Genomic DNA, 18,610 nt, shown 5'->3' with positions numbered 1-18,610 from the left:
CATGTTGGCCAATAGCAAGAACTTTTTTAATTTTAAATTAATTTGAATCAACCAATAGACATGGATGATTAGAATTACAATTTTAAAAAGTTCTTGCAATTGGCTAATTTAAATCAGCTAATAGGGAATGACTGATTTGAAATCAGCCAATTGGAAGTAAGTGGTGCCCCTATATATTGGGATTCCACGCTTCTGGGTTTCAGTGTGTGGCGGTGATCACATGAAGAGGAGGGTGCCCCAAAGTGAGCCGAAGATACGGAGCGGAGGTGGCGGAAGAGGCCCGAACTACAAGGGACCACCAGTTGAATACTTATTTTCATTAATCGAATTTTGTCTAAATTAAACTATTTCAGATTTGAGGAACAGTTCTACCTCCAGACTGCAGGGACAGCAATGGGATCTAACATGGCCCCTGCATATGCAAATATTTTTATGTTCTACTTTAAAAACCAATATCTTTAGGACAAAATATAACTCATCTGTTATCTTCTACAGAAGATTTATAGATGATGTCTTCTTGACATGGAGAGGTGGGCGGGACTCACTGAACACATGGTTTGATATAATCAACAGTACAGATACAACAGTCAGATTTAAACTCACGGTTGAAGAACAAACAATAAACTTCTTGGACTTAATTATATATATTGTTGATAACAAACTGGGTCCTACACTATATAACAAACCAACAGACAGAAATTGGATCTTAGTATTGTAAGTGTTTAAGCAGAGTGCTGGTTAGAGGGAGGATACCACACAACTTACAAAGAGGAAAGATCCTTCTATCTTTCCAAATAGAATGAAGTTAGGAGGGGGTAGTAAGTGCGCTAAAAGGAAGCTAAAGGTATCCTAAAAAAATTATTATCTATAGTATATATATTAAAATATATTAAAATTGTAAAAAGTATCTAAGTGCAAAAAATATCTTGTGTGATAAAGTGAATGGATATCTATCCAAGTGTTAGGTGAAAAACCATGTAATATTTCTGATCCCTACACTGGGAAACTATAAAAAACTCAAAAATATGTTCTATTCTAAAAGGAAATTGCTGAAAATATATGGCATTAAACAGTGGTACAATGTACTAGTGGGAAATAATCTATAATCCTATGTAGTAGATTAGTTTAGTTACTTTATAACTAAAGTGTCAGACAGAAACAATGTGTATTTACTATAGTGCCACAAAATATTGTTAAAAACAAATATACGCTAATAATATATACTATATATCCAAAAGTGAATGCTTGAATAATAATCTAAAACTACTTAAGACCTTGTTATGATATAAAAAGATATTTTTATTTTTAACACCAAAAAATCAGAATTTAATTTAAACTAAAAGTAAGGGGACGTCTCCCCAAAGATAAAATGTTAAAATCAATATTGAGCAGGTTGATATTCCACAGCAGATATGATATACACAAAAATGCTTAGCTGAAAAATGTATTTGTAATCCACTCTGTTTATACAGGGAAAGTCAGTCTCTTTATATTGTATCAAGTATTTGTGAAATGCCGTTGCCTTGTAAATAGGCTTTGCTGACCAGACTAGAAGGTGAACGATAGAACAATGGTAAGACTTCTTATAACACGATACAGTCAGTGTACCTTATTAATCTTAGTATTTTAAGGTTCTTTTTACTCACTTCACCTCTCGTGTAAGACCGATGCCATCTGTTAGGATCCAAATTCCAAGCCGAATCAGTGCGCCGCGTGTGTCTTGGCGTCTGACGTCATCGGTATACTTGACAGCTTTCAATGCTGGTTATCGGCTTTCTGGATATTCAAATCTTTAGATGTTATAGAGATAGTTACCTCTTCTATTGTAGCCAGATATGATTCCCTGCACTTAGTGCTTGATGCACGCAGGAAAAAAAAAGATATAAGAAGTTGTTAGATACGTGGATAACCCGGGTTATAATGAAATGCTCTGGAGAAACTTCAGAAATGAAATGTCCTCATTCAAGTGATATTTTAGCAAATAACACAGCCACTCAGATCAACGCGTTTCGCTCACCAGGGAGCTTTTTCAAGATCATCTTGAAAAAGCTCCCTGGTGAGCGAAACGCGTTGATCTGAGTGGCTGTGTTATTTGCTAAAATATCACTTGAATGAGGACATTTCATTTCTGAAGTTTCTCCAGAGCATTTCATTATAACCCGGGTTATCCACGTATCTAACAACTTCTTATATCTTTTTTTTTCCTGCGTGCATCAAGCACTAAGTGCAGGGAATCATATCTGGCTACAATAGAAGAGGTAACTATCTCTATAACATCTAAAGATTTGAATATCCAGAAAGCCGATAACCAGCATTGAAAGCTGTCAAGTATACCGATGACGTCAGACGCCAAGACACACGCGGCGCACTGATTCGGCTTGGAATTTGGATCCTAACAGATGGCATTGGTCTTACACGAGAGGTGAAGTGAGTAAAAAGAACCTTAAAATACTAAGATTAATAAGGTACACTGACTGTATCGTGTTATAAGAAGTCTTACCATTGTTCTATCGTTCACCTTCGAGTCTGGTCAGCAAAGCCTATTTACAAGGCAACGGCATTTCACAAATACTTGATACAATATAAAGAGACTGACTTTCCCTGTATAAACAGAGTGGATTACAAATACATTTTTCAGCTAAGCATTTTTGTGTATATCATATCTGCTGTGGAATATCAACCTGCTCAATATTGATTTTAACATTTTATCTTTGGGGAGACGTCCCCTTACTTTTAGTTTAAATTAAATTCTGATTTTTTGGTGTTAAAAATAAAAATATCTTTTTATATCATAACAAGGTCTTAAGTAGTTTTAGATTATTATTCAAGCATTCACTTTTGGATATATAGTATATATTATTAGCGTATATTTGTTTTTAACAATATTTTGTGGCACTATAGTAAATACACATTGTTTCTGTCTGACACTTTAGTTATAAAGTAACTAAACTAATCTACTACATAGGATTATAGATTATTTCCCACTAGTATATTGTACCACTGTTTAATGCCATATATTTTCAGCAATTTCCTTTTAGAATAGAACATATTTTTGAGTTTTTTTATAGTTTCCCAGTGTAGGGATCAGAAATATTACATGGTTTTTCACCTAACACTTGGATAGATATCCATTCACTTTATCACACAAGATATTTTTTGCACTTAGATACTTTTTACAATTTTAATATATTTTAATATATATACTATAGATAATAATTTTTTTAGGATACCTTTAGCTTCCTTTTAGCGCACTTACTACCCCCTCCTAACTTCAGAAATTGGATCTTGAGGGCAGAGAGTTGCCACCCTCCCTCTTTAAAAAAGGGTATAATCAAATCACAAATGATTAGAACCATTAGGAACAACACAGATAGGGAAACAGGGGTCTCTCAGTTGGATCAAACAAAAGGAAAATTCCCGGAGAGGGGCTATAAATCAAGATTAGTAAATTCCATGAAAAATTAGATACAAGATGACACACAGCAAGATCTACTTGCAGGGGGAAGAAAGGAACCCACAGATGACAAAAATCTTATCTTTGTGACTATATTCATACCGAACACAGGCCAAATTTTAAGAAACATTGGCCTATCATGACTTCAGATCCAAAACCAAGTTTTACCCAAAATGTGAAACCTATGGTGGGGTTCAGGAGGAGTAAAAACCGCTGCAGGACATGCTTGTTAAGACTGACCCAAAATCACGTTACAAAGATGAACCCAAGAGCAACATCAAGGGGTGTTGCAGATGTTTGGGGTGTATAACCTGCAATGGCCTAATAGCTACCAGACAATTCCATCACCCACACAACAACAAGATATACAAAATTTGCTTCCCAATGTCCTGTCACACTACACATGTGGTGTACCTCCTACACTGCCCATGTGCCAGGTTTTATGTGGGAAAGACAAATGGGACAATAAAGGAAAGGATGGCGAATCATAAGCTGGCAATCAGACAAGCCCTCAAGAAAGGACAGTCTGACCAACCTGTGGCAAGACATTGTGCTGAAATGGCACACCAGGTCTCTTCCATCAAATATGTCCTCATTAACCACGTCCCAAAACCGGATAGAGGAGGCAATAGGGACAAAATGCTATTGCTCAGTCAGGCAGAGTGGATATTCAGATTCGGAACCACCCGCCCAGGGAGACTCACTTCTGTACCAGACCTTAAACTTCTCATTTAATATAGGGTGTGGTTCTACATACCAGGGGTGCCTTGCATGTCAGAGTGGTTCCACAAGGTACATAGGTGTGGGATAACATCTAATGATGGTCTCCAAAACTAGTATGGTTCCTCTATTCAGGCTAAACTGGAGGAATTGTATCTGTCGGTTTTGGCCTGATGGAAACACATCTGACTTTATAAGCTGTTACCCATATATGCACACAAACATGGATACACCTATAGAAGGGTAGTGGTACATGAGTATAAGGATTAGATGGGTGAAATGGACTGTATATATGTCATCATACAGAATGTGAATTGATGAATGTGTTCAGATATACATCTTAATAAGATAGTGATGTAGTCATATGTACAGGAATTTTATGGATATAGGATATAGCATAAGAATAAGTCTATCTAGCATTATGGGGTAATAATGCTGTGCTATGCTTAAAATTTAAATAAAGAATGGGATGTACTTTAGCCATAAATGACACCTTTAAAGGGACATGAAACCCACATTTTGTCTTTCATGATTCAGATAGAACATGCAATTTTAAACCGCTTTCCAATTTACTTCTATTATCTAATTTGCCTAATTCTCTTTCTTAAAAAGCATATATAAAACACAATTTATGCTTACCTGATAAATGTATTTCTCTTGTTGTGTATCCAGTCCACGGATCATCCATTACTTGTGGGATATTCTCATTCCCAACAGGAAGTTGCAAGAGGACACCCACAGCAGAGCTGTAATATAGCTCCTCCACTAACTGTCATAGCCAGTCATTCGATCGAAAACAAGCCGAGAAAGGAGGAACCATAGGGTGCAGTGGTTACTGTAAATTTAAAAATTACCTGCCTTAAAATGACAGGGCGGGCCATGGACTGGATACACCACAAGAGAAATAAATTTATCAGGTAAGCATAAATTGTGTTTTCTCTTGTAAGGTGTATCCAGTCCACGGATCATCCATTACTTGTGGGATACCAATACCAAAGCTAAAGTACACGGATGAAGGGAGGGACAAGGCAGTTACTTAAATGGAAGGAACCACTGCCTGTAAAACCTTTCTCCCAAATATAGCCTCCGAAGAAGCAAAAGTATCAAATTTGTAAAATTTTGAAAAAGTATGAATCGAAGACCAAGTCGCCGCCTTGCAAATCTGTTCAACAGAAGCCTCATTTTTAAAGGCCCAAGTGGAAGCCACAGCTCTAGTGGAATGAGCTGTAATCCTTTCAGGAGGCTGCTGTCCAGCAGTCTCATAGGCTAAGCGGATTATGCTTCTTAGCCAAAAAGAAAGAGAGGTTGCCGAAGCCTTTGACCTCTCCTCTGTCCAGAGTAGACAACAAACAAAGCAGATGTTTGACGAAAATCTTTAGTAGCTTGTAAGTAAAACTTTAAAGCACGGACCACGTCCAGATTGTGTAATAGACGTTCCTTCTTCGAAGAAGGATTAGGACACAAGGATGGAACAACAATCTCTTGATTGATATTCTTGTTAGATACCACCTTAGGTAAGAACCCAGGTTTCTTATCCGTATGAAAAATCAGATAAGGAGAATCACATTGTAAGGCAGATAGCTCAGAGACTCTACGAGCCGACAAAATAGCTACCAAAAAAAGAACTTTCCAAGATAAAATTTTGATATCTATGGAATGAAGAGGTTCAAACGGAACTCCTTGAAGAACCTTAAGAACCAAATTTAAGCTCCATGGTGGAGCAACAGGTTTAAACACCGGCTTTATTCTAACTAAAGCCTGACAAAATGCCTGAACGTCTGGAACATCTGCCAGACGCTTGTGCAAAAGAATAGACAGAGCAGAAATCTTTCCCTTTAAGGAACTAGCTGACAATCCTTTTTCCAAACCTTCTTGGAGAAAAGATAATATCCTAGGAATCCTGACCTTACTCCATGAGTAATCCTTGGATTCACACCAATAAAGATATTTACGCCATATCTTATGGTAAATTTTCCTGGTGACAGGCTTTCGTGCCTGTATTAAGGTATCAATAACTGACTCGGAGAAGCCATGCTTTGATAAAATCAAGCGTTCAATCTCCAGGCAGTCAGCCTCAGAGAAATTAGATTTGGATGGTTGAAAGGACCCTGAAGTAGAAGGTCCTGTCTCAGAGGCAGAGACCATGGTGGAAAGGATGACATGTCCACTAGATCTGCATACCAGGTCCTGCGTGGCCACGCAGGTGCTATCAGAATCACTGATGCTCTCTCCTGCTTGATCTTGGCAATCAGTCGAGGGAGCAGAGGAAACGGTGGAAACACATAAGCCAGGTTGAAAGACCAGGGCGCTGCTAGAGCATCTATCAGTGTCGCCTTGGGATCCCTGGACCTGGATCCGTAACACGGAAGCTTGGCGTTCTGGAGAGACGCCATAAGATCCAGTTCTGGTTTGCCCCAACAATGAATCAGTTGTGCAAATACCTCCGGATGGAGTTCCCACTCTCCCGGATGAAAAGTCTGACGACTTAGAAAATCCGCCTCCCAGTTCTCTACACCTGGGATATGGATAGCTGATAGGTGGCAAGAGTGAATCTCTGCCCAGCGAATTATTTTTGAAACTTCTAACATCACTAGGGAACTTCTTGTTCCCCATTGATGGTTGATGTAAGCTACAGTCGTGACGTTGTCTGACTGAAATCTGATGTACCTCAGAGTTGCTAACTGAGGCCAAGCCTGAAGATCATTGAATATCGCTCTTAGATCCAGAATATTTATTGGAAGGAGAAACTCCTCCTGAGTCCACTATCCCTGAGCCTTCAGGGAGTTCCAGACTGCACCCCAACCTAGAAGGCTGGCATCTGTTGTTACAATTGTCCAATTTGGCCTGCGAAAGGTCATACCTTTGGACAGATGGACCCGAGATAGCCACCAGGGAAGAGAATCCCTGGTCTCTTGGTCCAGAATCAGTTGAGGGGACAAATCTGTGTAATCCCCGTTCCACTGACTGAGCATGCATAATTGCAGCGGTCTGAGATGTAAGCGTGCAAACGGCACTATGTCCATTGCCGCTACCATTAAGCCGATTACTTCCATACACTGAGCCACCGAAGGGCGCGGAATGGAATGAAGAACCCGGCAGGAATTTAGAAGCTTTGATAACCTGGACTCCGTCAGGTAAATTTTCATTTCTACAGAATCTATCAGAGTCCCTAGAAAGGAAACTCTTGTGAGTGGGGATAGAGAACTCTTTTCCTCGTTCACTTTCCACCCAAGCGACCTTAGAAATGCCAGTACTACGTCCGTATGAGACCTGGCAATTTGGAAGTTTGACGCCTGTATCAGGATGTCGTCTAAATAAGGGGCTACTGCTATGCCCCGCGGCCTTAGGACCGCCAGAAGCGACCTTAGAACTTTTGTAAAGATTCTTGGGGCTGTAGCTAATCCAAAAGGAAGAGCTACAAACTGGTAATGCCTGTCTTGAAAGGCAAACCTGAGAAACCGATGATGATCTTTGTGTATCGGAATGTGAAGATAAGCATCCTTTAGATCCACTGTAGTCATATATTGACCCTCCTGGATCATTGGTAGGATGGTACGAATAGTTTCCATCTTGAACGACGGAACTTTGAGGAATTTGTTTAAGATCTTTAGATCCAAAATTGGTCTGAAGGTTCCCTCTTTTTTGGGAACCACAAACAGATTTGAGTAAAAACCCTGTCCCTGTTCCTCCTTTGGAACTGGATGGATCACTCCCATAACTAGGAAGTCTCGTACACAGTGTAAGAATGCCTCTCTCTTTATCTGGTTTGCAGATAATTGTGAAAGGTGAAATCTCCCTTTTGGGGGGGAAGCTTTGAAGTCCAGAAGATATCCCTGGGATATAATTTCCAACGCCCAGGGATCCTGAACATCTCTTGCCCACGCCTGGGCGAAGAGTGAAAGTCTGACCCCTACTAGATCCGTTACCGGCTAGGGGGCCGTTCCTTCATGCTGTCTTAGAGGCAGCAGCAGGCTTTTTGACCTGCTTACCTTTTTTCCAGGTCTGGTGTGGTCTCCAGACCGTCTTGGATTGAGCAAAAGTTCCCTCTTGTTTAGTATTAGAGGAAGTTGATGCCGCACCTGCCTTGAAGTTTCGAAAGGCACGAAAATTAGACTGTTTAGCCCTAGATTTGGACCTGTCCTGAGGAAGGGCATGACCTTTTCCTCCAGTGATATCAGCAATAATCTCCTTCAAACCAGGCCCGAATAGGGTCTGCACCTTGAAGGGAATGTTAAGTTGCTTAGATTTTGAAGTCACGTCAGCTGACCATGATTTAAGCCATAGCGCTCTGCGCGCCTGTATAGCAAAACCAGAATTCTTAGCCGTTAGCTTAGTCAAATGAACAATGGCATCAGAAATAAAAGAATTGGCTAGCTTAAGTGCTCTAAGTTTGCCAAGTATGTCATCCAATGGAGTCGCTACCTGTAAAGCCTTTTCCAGAGACTCAAACCAGTACGCCGCAGCAGCAGTGACAGCAGGGGCAATGCATGCAAGGGGCTGTAGGATAAAACCTTGTTGAATAAATATTTTCTTAAGGTAACCTTCTAATTTTTTATCCATTGGATATAAAAAAAGCACAACTGTCCTCGACAGGGATAGTAGTACGCTTTGCTAGAGTAGAAACTGCTCCCTCCACCTTAGGGACTGTCTGCCATAAGTCCCATGTGGTGGCGTCTATTGGAAACATTTTTCTAAAAATAGGAGGGGGAGAGAACGGCACACCTGGTCTACCCCATTCCTTATTAATAATTTCTGTAAACCTTTTAGGTATTGGAAAAACATCAGTACACACCAGCACTGCAAAGTATTTATCCAGTCTACACAATTTCTCTGGCACTGCAATGGTATCACAGTCATTCAGAGCAGCTAAAACCTCCCTAAGCAACACGCGGAGGTGTTCAAGCTTAAATTTAAATGTACAAGATACAGGGTACTCACAGACGTAAAGGCACTCTCGTGTGCCTATTAGAAGCAGGCTGGTATTCTAACAGCAAACCAGCTGGCTGTATGAAAGAATCCCCGTCGTGGTGTCCTGAAGCAGTGGATCTCCTGAACGGCAACCCTTGCCTAAATAGCTTCCTATGGAGTGGAACAGGGGAGAAAGGCTAAACAGCCTTTGGGTTACTTGAAGGGAGATTGATGTACACACCAGACTTAGTGAATAGTAAAACTAGCATTTATTATACAGAATAAAATAGCCAGCAGTATAACACATTACAGCTGGTGTGTTAAAATCAAATCTCCTATAGCATATAGAGATGTACAGCGACGCATTTCTCGGGGGTAACCCCGTTTCCTCAGGCTTGTATACTACCTATGTCTTAATCACCCTTAAATAGGGCTCAGTAACCACATGTTTACAATGAACACTCCCCTTCCTTCACTTGAACCAATGAGAACCTTCCTTTTCCCCCACACCCACTTGTTGCAGTAATTAGTTAATATTAACCATTTAAATCTATAATTAAGACTATGCTACTAATTCCCTAAGAATAGTGTTATAAATACAAGTGGTCTTGCGATTTTATAAATGATAACTTTTTTTCGATCGTATAGGAAGTTGCAACTGAACCTATGTAAACAAATTGTGTCGTTTAGATCTAACTAACCAATGGTGACCAAGAACTGTGGAGCTTGTGTCAAAAACTGTATCCGATTGGTTGGAGTCTATTCGTCTATGGACTACATGTCCCATAATTCATATATGTTGGAACGTGGGTGTGAAAGGCATTGAATCTGTCTCATCCACCGTCTGCTTGGGCGGATGTACTATAGACGTCAGTGTGACGCGTAGGTAGTTCATTAGTCAATGCAAACGCACACCCACGAGTGTGATTGGTTAATATGATATAAACAGTCTGCCATCTGATTCGCCAGCATTGTCAATTCGCGAAAAAAATATATTAACCTCACAATTATAAACAATGACAATGAGTAACAAATAACAATGACTGTATGTGTGGATTGTGAATATGATATGTAAGATTCGTTTTAAGCGATATATTGTCGATCTGTGACAAATTAAATGCATGTCGCTACTAGTGAAAAAATATATATATATATCTGGGATTTGTATCCAATAAAAGCTGATGTATAAAAAACAACAGTGTTAATCATACTATATCAATAAACAACAGTGTTGATCATACTATATCAATAAAAACCTACTCCTATCTACCCTTTTAGAAAATAAATCCTTTCTTGAGTGGTAAATACACGGTATAAAACTTATGACCATATCTCTATATTTAGCGTGTGCACTAATCTGCCACACACATTGCATATATTACTGTGATTTGGTATCCAAAACTTAATCTAATATCTGTGTATATTTAAAACCTATAAATCTCAAAATTGACAATCTCTGGAAGTGAAAATAATTAGGTGGTGAAAGGAACACTTGTGGTGTGTGTTGTTCAAAGTTGTATAATGCAACTAACCATATTATGAATGTATATAATGTTTATAAGATGTATAAAATAAATGCCTACGTGCTTGAGTTTAAAGGGGAATTGCATGCTACTGGGGAATATCTAGTAATCATGGCGTGCACAAATGTTGATAAAATTAGTGTGATAAAAGTATGTGGTGGAATTGTGATATTTATTTTGATCAGAATTATTAATACTAATGTATATTTTAGATGGAAGAATGACAGGTAAATAAGTGTAGATTAGTTCATCAATGTGAAAGTAACTAAGAAAATAACCTATACCTATACTAAATATAACCGCTAAATGTGATAAGATAGTGATGATCATTCTGATACGTGGTATTAGTACTAATGCACATGCATTTAAGAACCTCACTATTATGTAAGGTTAAGCAACAAGTGGGGGGGTGAAAGTCCAGTGTACAAAATCACTGGATGACCATATACATCAGTATGTTACCTTTTGACCACAATGAACAAACTTACTGTAAAAGATATATAACCACACCAAGATCAAAAAACATTAAAATCTATAATGTTGATAATCACATTGGAATTCATCCCAAGATTTGGCCCAATATTAAATAAAAAACTGAACTAAAAGTGTTATGTAAATACAACTGAGTCTATAACCTCATTTAGGCCTGTGGGAAACAGACTATTGAATTTGAAAATCCAATAGGTTTCCCTCTGTCTGAGTTTGGTGAACCTATTATATAAATTGCTTTTCGGGATGTTTTCTATTGGGGTGATTTTGAATGAGCATTTTCCAGATATAAAATATTGACAGGTATGTCTAGACACACTATGTTTAGATGATTTCGCTTTTATGTTCCTCAGATGTTCGCTCCATCTAATACGGACCTTCCTACAAGTCCTGCCTATGTATTGTATGCCACATTTGCAGGATAGCGCATATATGACGTAGCTGGAATCACAAGTCATTTTACTTTTAATAGTAAATTTTTCCCCATTGCTGTATGATTCTATGCTGGTTGTTCCATGGGAAATATGTTTGCACATATGGCACAGTCTCTTTCCACATTTGTATACTCCCTTTTTACTAAAAATATGGTTTCCCATCTTCTCTTCTAATTTTGGTGTATTGGCTACCTTTCTTTTTGTCATCACCACCTTACTTGGGGCTAGTTTTTGTTTGTAGGAGGGTGCTCTTTTAAAAACCAATTTTGGTTGTAAAGGGAGTGTTTTGTTCAAAATCGGATCTTTTAGTAAGATTGGCCAGTGTTTTTTTAAAACTTTGTTAATGTTTTTATGATTAGAGTTGTATTGTGTAATAAAGAGTGGTTGTTTGTTAAAATTACACTCTTCTTTATTGTCATGTTGGTCTGTAAGTTAGTAATTGTTCTCTATTTAAATCCCTGGCTCTCTGGGAACCCTTGTCAATGAGTTCAAGAGGGTATCCCTTCTCTATAAATCTAGATGTTAGAATGGGGGCTTGCTGGTCATATTGTTCTAACGTGCTACAATTCCTACGTAATCGACAAAACTGGCTAAATTGAATGTTAGTCTTCCATTTTGTTAAATGGTTGCTGGAGAAGTGTAGGAAATTGTTGCAGTCGACCTTTTTGAAGTAGGTAGAGGTAGATATATTGCCCCAAGGGTCCCAGGCAAGTATGATGTCCAAAAATGCTATCTGATCCTTTTGTAAGTTATGTGAAAAACTTATACCCATATTATTATGGTTCAAATGTGAGACAAATTCTAAAGCTTCCACTTCTGAACCATCAAAAATAAAAATCAAATCATCTATGTAACGGCCATAGAACACCAGATTGCCCCTCCATTGTGAGTTGTAGATGTATAGGTCCTCAAATTGACCCATAAAAAGATTTGCAAAACTGGGGGCAAATCTGGTGCCCATGGCCGTTCCATTAATCTGTAAATAAAATGTGTCCAAAAACTGAAAATAATTGTGTTTCAAAATAAAATTTATAAGAGAAATCAGATATTCTTTTTGTATCCCAGGCATGTAAGGCTCTCTATTCAAATATAACTCTGTTGATCGTATCCCTAAATCATGGGATATGTTTGAGTATAGAGATCCAACATCACATGAGAGCCAAAAGTAATTACCACTATTAACTTTAATGCCAGATAATCTATTGAGTAGGTCTCTAGTATCTTTGATGTAAGATGGTAGGTTGATTACGTGCTTCTGAAGGTGGATATCTATATACTCAGACAATTTATCGGTAATACTATTGATACCGGCTATTATGGGCCTACCGGGGGGGGGACCTTATCATCTTTGTGCAGTTTAGGGAGATGATAATAATAGGGGGTACTAGGGTGATCAGGTGTAAGGTATCTCTTTTCTTTTTTTGTAAGAATATCTCCCCTGAAACCTTGTTCTAATAATAGATTTAATTTCCTAGTAAAATCAATGGTTGGATCATGGGATAACTTTGTATAGTATTCCCTGTTATCCAAAATACGGTAAGCCTCTTTAGTATAGTCTGAGTAATTTTGTAGGACTATGCCTCCACCTTTATCCGCCTGACGGATGACCAAATTCTTGTCACCTGTCAGGCTTTTGAGGGCTCTGGCTTCATTAGGCCAGGTTCGTTTTTTCCCCATGATTCTTTTGGGCATAGATTCAAAGTCTTCTAAAACTAATTGCTGATACAGATCAATGTAAGATACCTCCTCTTTCGGTGGATGAAAGGTGGAGGGGGGTGTTAATGAGGTGTGAATTATTCCCTCGAACAATTCTTCTGTTAGTTGACTGGGGTCATACATTATTACAGATGTGGGGTTTCTAGTTTGTTCAGAATTTAACAAAACCGGAGCCCCTTCAATGTTTTGTTTTCTTAGGGTCTTAATTGCAAAATATCTCTGCAACGACAACTTGCGGGTGTATTTATTAAGATCCACAAACAATTCAAAAATATTATGAGGATTGGGGGGACAGTATGATAATCCTCTTCCCAACACCCTCACTTCCTCATTAGTAAGACGGTGGGAAGAAAGATTAAAAATACCTTTTTTCAGTTTTTGGAGTTTATCTTTTTGGTTGGTTTTCCCTCTCCCTCTCCTTCCCCGTTTGGGTAGGGCCTTTTCTTTTGGTTTGTCCCGGAATTGGGTCTCCTCCATAGAGGTGCTAGATTGGGGGTTCCTAAAAAAACCTCAGCTGAGGAGGATGGAGTATTATCCATTCTAGATGGACCGGGCCTTTCATCTCTGGGGTGGTCAAAAGCATTATCTTGAACTGAATTCAGAGCTTGGAATCTGTTGGATATGGGAATATAATTGGGATTATTGTATTCCTGGTAGTCCGACATTCTTCTATAATCTCTATCTGAATGCGATGGTCTATGTGGGTTCCCATTATTGCCCTGATATTGATTTCTGTGTTCCTTTCATACAGCCAGCTGGTTTGCTGTTAGAATACCAGCCTGCTTCTAATAGGCACACGAGAGTGCCTTTACGTCTGTGAGTACCCTGTATCTTGTCCAGTTTGGTGTTTGTGGTATCCATTGACCTGCACATGTGGCGCCACTGTTTCTGTTGTCCATCTCAGAAGTTACATCACTTGTTAAGTGAAGACTGAGAGCTGCCTTCTTCATTTCTTTCTCATACGGACTTTTGTGGGACTGTTTATTTACACCGTTTATACTGGATAACACCCAGTACCACGTGTGTATTTACATATATACATTTTTTTGTTAATTTTAATAATTCTTTTAATTAATTTTATATTTTATTTTGTTATTACCTCAACTTTTTATGGGTTTTTTATAAATGTATTTTTACACTAGGGTTACTAACATCGTTTATTAAATAGCGCCTCCTATAGGTTATCTGTGGTATTACCGTCACAGAGCATCCAGTTTTCAGTAGTTTTTATCCATTTGTTGGTTTGATAGGAGTGCTGCTTCACCATCATGCTATCCTCTTCTGAAAGAGCATTGAGGAGACAAAATTCTACTAGTAATGATGGGAGCTTACAACCCATCACAGATCCCACCATCAGTGCTAGTATAGAAAGTCTGTTTTCTAAATTGGAAGATCTGTTAAAATTTGAAAACAGACATTGGTGGGACTTGGATGTTTTAAAAAAATATAAAGAAAAGAAACAGATTCCCAGGGGTCTACGTATCTTTAAGAATTGTTCTTTTAAAAATAATACAGAATTGTTGACCAAATGGTATAGTATCCTAGATGAATGCTCTTTTAATCTCATTGATTTACTTATTTCCCATAGGCAACAGCTAGTAGATGAGGTGGGAGTAGAGATAGATTCTGTCCAGAAGGAATTGGAGGTACATAAAGAACACTCAGAGTATCAGAAACTGAATAATCAGACTATTAAATCAATTGATGATTATCAGAGAGAAATTATAACTACTAAAAATCTGAAACTTAAAAGAGATGAGGATGATTATAGTAAAGGGGAGGTTTATACTTACTATAGAACTAAAAACAATCAGAAGGGTGATTGGATTGTAGTTCAAAATCACAAACGACAAAATAGAAATATGAATAGAAACAATCAACACCATAATCACAATGCTGTAACAGATAAGAACACAATGCAAAACACCAACTATACTAATAATCACCAACATCAGAACGTAACGTATTCACACAGGAATCAATATCAGGGCAATAATGGGAACCCACATAGACCATCGCATTCAGATAGAGATTATAGAAGAATGTCGGACTACCAGGAATACAATAATCCCAATTATATTCCCATATCCAACAGATTCCAAGCTCTGAATTCAGTTCAAGATAATGCTTTTGACCACCCCAGAGATGAAAGGCCCGGTCCATCTAGAATGGATAATACTCCATCCTCCTCAGCTGAGGTTTTTTTAGGAACCCCCAATCTAGCACCTCTATGGAGGAGACCCAATTCTGGGACAAACCAAAAGAAAAGGCCCTACCCAAACGGGGAAGGAGAGGGAGAGGGAAAACCAACCAAAAAGATAAACTCCAAAAACTGAAAAAAGGTATTTTTAATCTTTCTTCCCACCGTCTTACTAATGATGAAGTGAGGGTGTTGGGAAGAGGATTATCATACTGTCCCCCCAATCCTCATAATATTTTTGAATTGTTTGTGGATCTTAATAAATACACCCGCAAGTTGTCGTTGCAGAGATATTTTGCAATTAAGACCCTAAGAAAACAAAACATTGAAGGGGCTACGGTTTTGTTAAATTCTGAACAAACTAGAAACCCCACATCTGTAATAATGTATGACCCCAGTCAACTAACAGAAGAATTGTTCGAGGGAATAATTCACACCTCATTAGCACCCCCCTCCACCTTTCATCCACCGAAAGAGGAGGTATCTTACATTGATCTGTATCAGCAATTAGTATTAGAAGACTTTGAATCTATGCCCAAAAGAATCATGGGGAAAAAACGAACCTGGCCTAATGAAGCCAGAGCCCTCAAAAGCCTGACAGGTGACAAGAATTCGGTCATCCGTCAGGCGGATAAAGGTGGAGGCATAGTCCTACAAAATTACTTAGACTATACTAAAGAGGCTTACCGTATTTTGGATAACAGGGAATACTATACAAAGTTATCCCATAATCCAACCATTGATTTTACTAGGAAATTAAATCTATTATTAGAACAAGGTTTCAGGGGAGATATTCTTACAAAAAAAGAAAAGAGATACCTTACACCTGATCACCCTAGTACCCCCTATTATTATCATCTCCCTAAACTGCACAAAGATGATAAGGTCCCCCCCCGGTAGGCCCATAATAGCCGGTATCAATAGTATTACTGATAAATTGTCTGAGTATATAGATATCCACCTTCAGAAGCACGTAATCAACCTACCATCTTACATCAAAGATACTAGAGACCTACTCAATAGATTATCTGGCATTAAAGTTAATAGTGGTAATTACTTTTGGCTCTCATGTGATGTTGGATCTCTATACTCAAACATATCCCATGATTTAGGGATACGATCAACAGAGTTATATTTGAATAGAGACCCTTACATGCCTGGGATACAAAAAGAATATCTGATTTCTCTTATAAATTTTATTTTGAAACACAATTATTTTCAGTTTTTGGACACATTTTATTTACAGATTAAGGGAACGGCCATGGGCACCAGATTTGCCCCCAGTTTTGCAAATCTTTTTATGGGTCAATTTGAGGACCTATACATCTACAACACACAATGGAGGGGCAATCTGGTGTTCTATGGCCGTTACATAGATGATTTGATTTTTATTTTTGATTGTTCAGAAGTGGAAGCTTTAGAATTTGTCTCACATTTGAACCATAATAATATGGGTATAAGTTTTTCACATAACTTACAAAAGGATCAGATAGAATTTTTGGACATCATACTTGCCTGGGACCCTTGGGGCAATATATCTACCTCTACCTACTTCAAAAAGGTCGACTGCAACAATTTCCTACACTTCTCCAGCAACCATTTAACAAAATGGAAGACTAATATTCCATTTAGCCAGTTTTATCGATTACGTAGGAATTGTAGCACGTTAGAACAATATGACCAGCAAGCCCCCATTCTAACATCTAGATTTATAGAGAAGGTATACCCTCTTGAACTCATTGACAAGGGTTCCCAGAGAGCCAGGGATTTAAATAGAGAACAATTACTAACTTCAGTTCCTAATACAGACCAACATGACAATAAAGAAGAGTGTAATTTTAACAAACAACCACTCTTTATTACACAATACAACTCTAATCATAAAAACATTAACAACGTTTTAAAAAAACACTGGCCAATCTTACTAAAAGATCCGATTTTGAACAAAACACTCCCTTTACAACCAAAATTGGTTTTTAAAAGAGCACCCTCCTACAAACAAAAACTAGCCCAAAGTAAGGTGGTGATGACAAAAAGAAAGGTAGCCAATACACCAAAATTAGGAGAGAAGATGGGAAACCATATTTTTAGTAAAAAGGGAGTATACAAATGTGGAAAGAGACTGTGCCATATGTGCAAACATATTTCCCATGGAACAACCAGCATAGAATCATACAGCAACGGGGAAAAATTTACTATTAAAAGTAAAATGACTTGTGATTCCAGCTACGTCATATATGCGCTATCCTGCAAATGTGGCATACAATACATAGGCAGGACTTGTAGGAAGGTCCGTATTAGATGGAGCGAACATCTGAGGAACATAAAAGCGAAATCATCTAAACATAGTGTGTCTAGACATACCTGTCAATATTTTATATCTGGAAAATGCTCATTCAAAATCACCCCAATAGAAAACATCCCGAAAAGCAATTTATATAATAGGTTCACCAAACTCAGACAGAGGGAAACCTATTGGATTTTCAAATTCAATAGTCTGTTTCCCACAGGCCTAAATGAGGTTATAGACTCAGTTGTATTTACATAACACTTTTAGTTCAGTTTTTTATTTAATATTGGGCCAAATCTTGGGATGAATTCCAATGTGATTATCAACATTATAGATTTTAATGTTTTTTGATCTTGGTGTGGTTATATATCTTTTACAGTAAGTTTGTTCATTGTGGTCAAAAGGTAACATACTGATGTATATGGTCATCCAGTGATTTTGTACACTGGACTTTCACCCCCCACTTGTTGCTTAACCTTACATAATAGTGAGGTTCTTAAATGCATGTGCATTAGTACTAATACCACGTATCAGAATGATCATCACTATCTTATCACATTTAGCGGTTATATTTAGTATAGGTATAGGTTATTTTCTTAGTTACTTTCACATTGATGAACTAATCTACACTTATTTACCTGTCATTCTTCCATCTTAAATATACATTAGTATTAATAATTCTGATCAAAATAAATATCACAATTCCACCACATACTTTTATCACACTAATTTTATCAACATTTGTGCACGCCATGATTACTAGATATTCCCCAGTAGCATGCAATTCCCCTTTAAACTCAAGCACGTAGGCATTTATTATATACATCTTATAAACACTTATACATTCATAATATGGTTAGTTGCATTATACAACTT

The sequence above is a fragment of the Bombina bombina genome, chromosome 6, assembly GCF_027579735.1.
Source record: "Bombina bombina isolate aBomBom1 chromosome 6, aBomBom1.pri, whole genome shotgun sequence".
NCBI classification, from domain to species: Eukaryota; Metazoa; Chordata; class Amphibia; order Anura; family Bombinatoridae; genus Bombina; species Bombina bombina.
The sequence above is the reverse complement of the archived record's forward strand: the minus strand, read 5'-3'. Positions refer to the sequence as shown.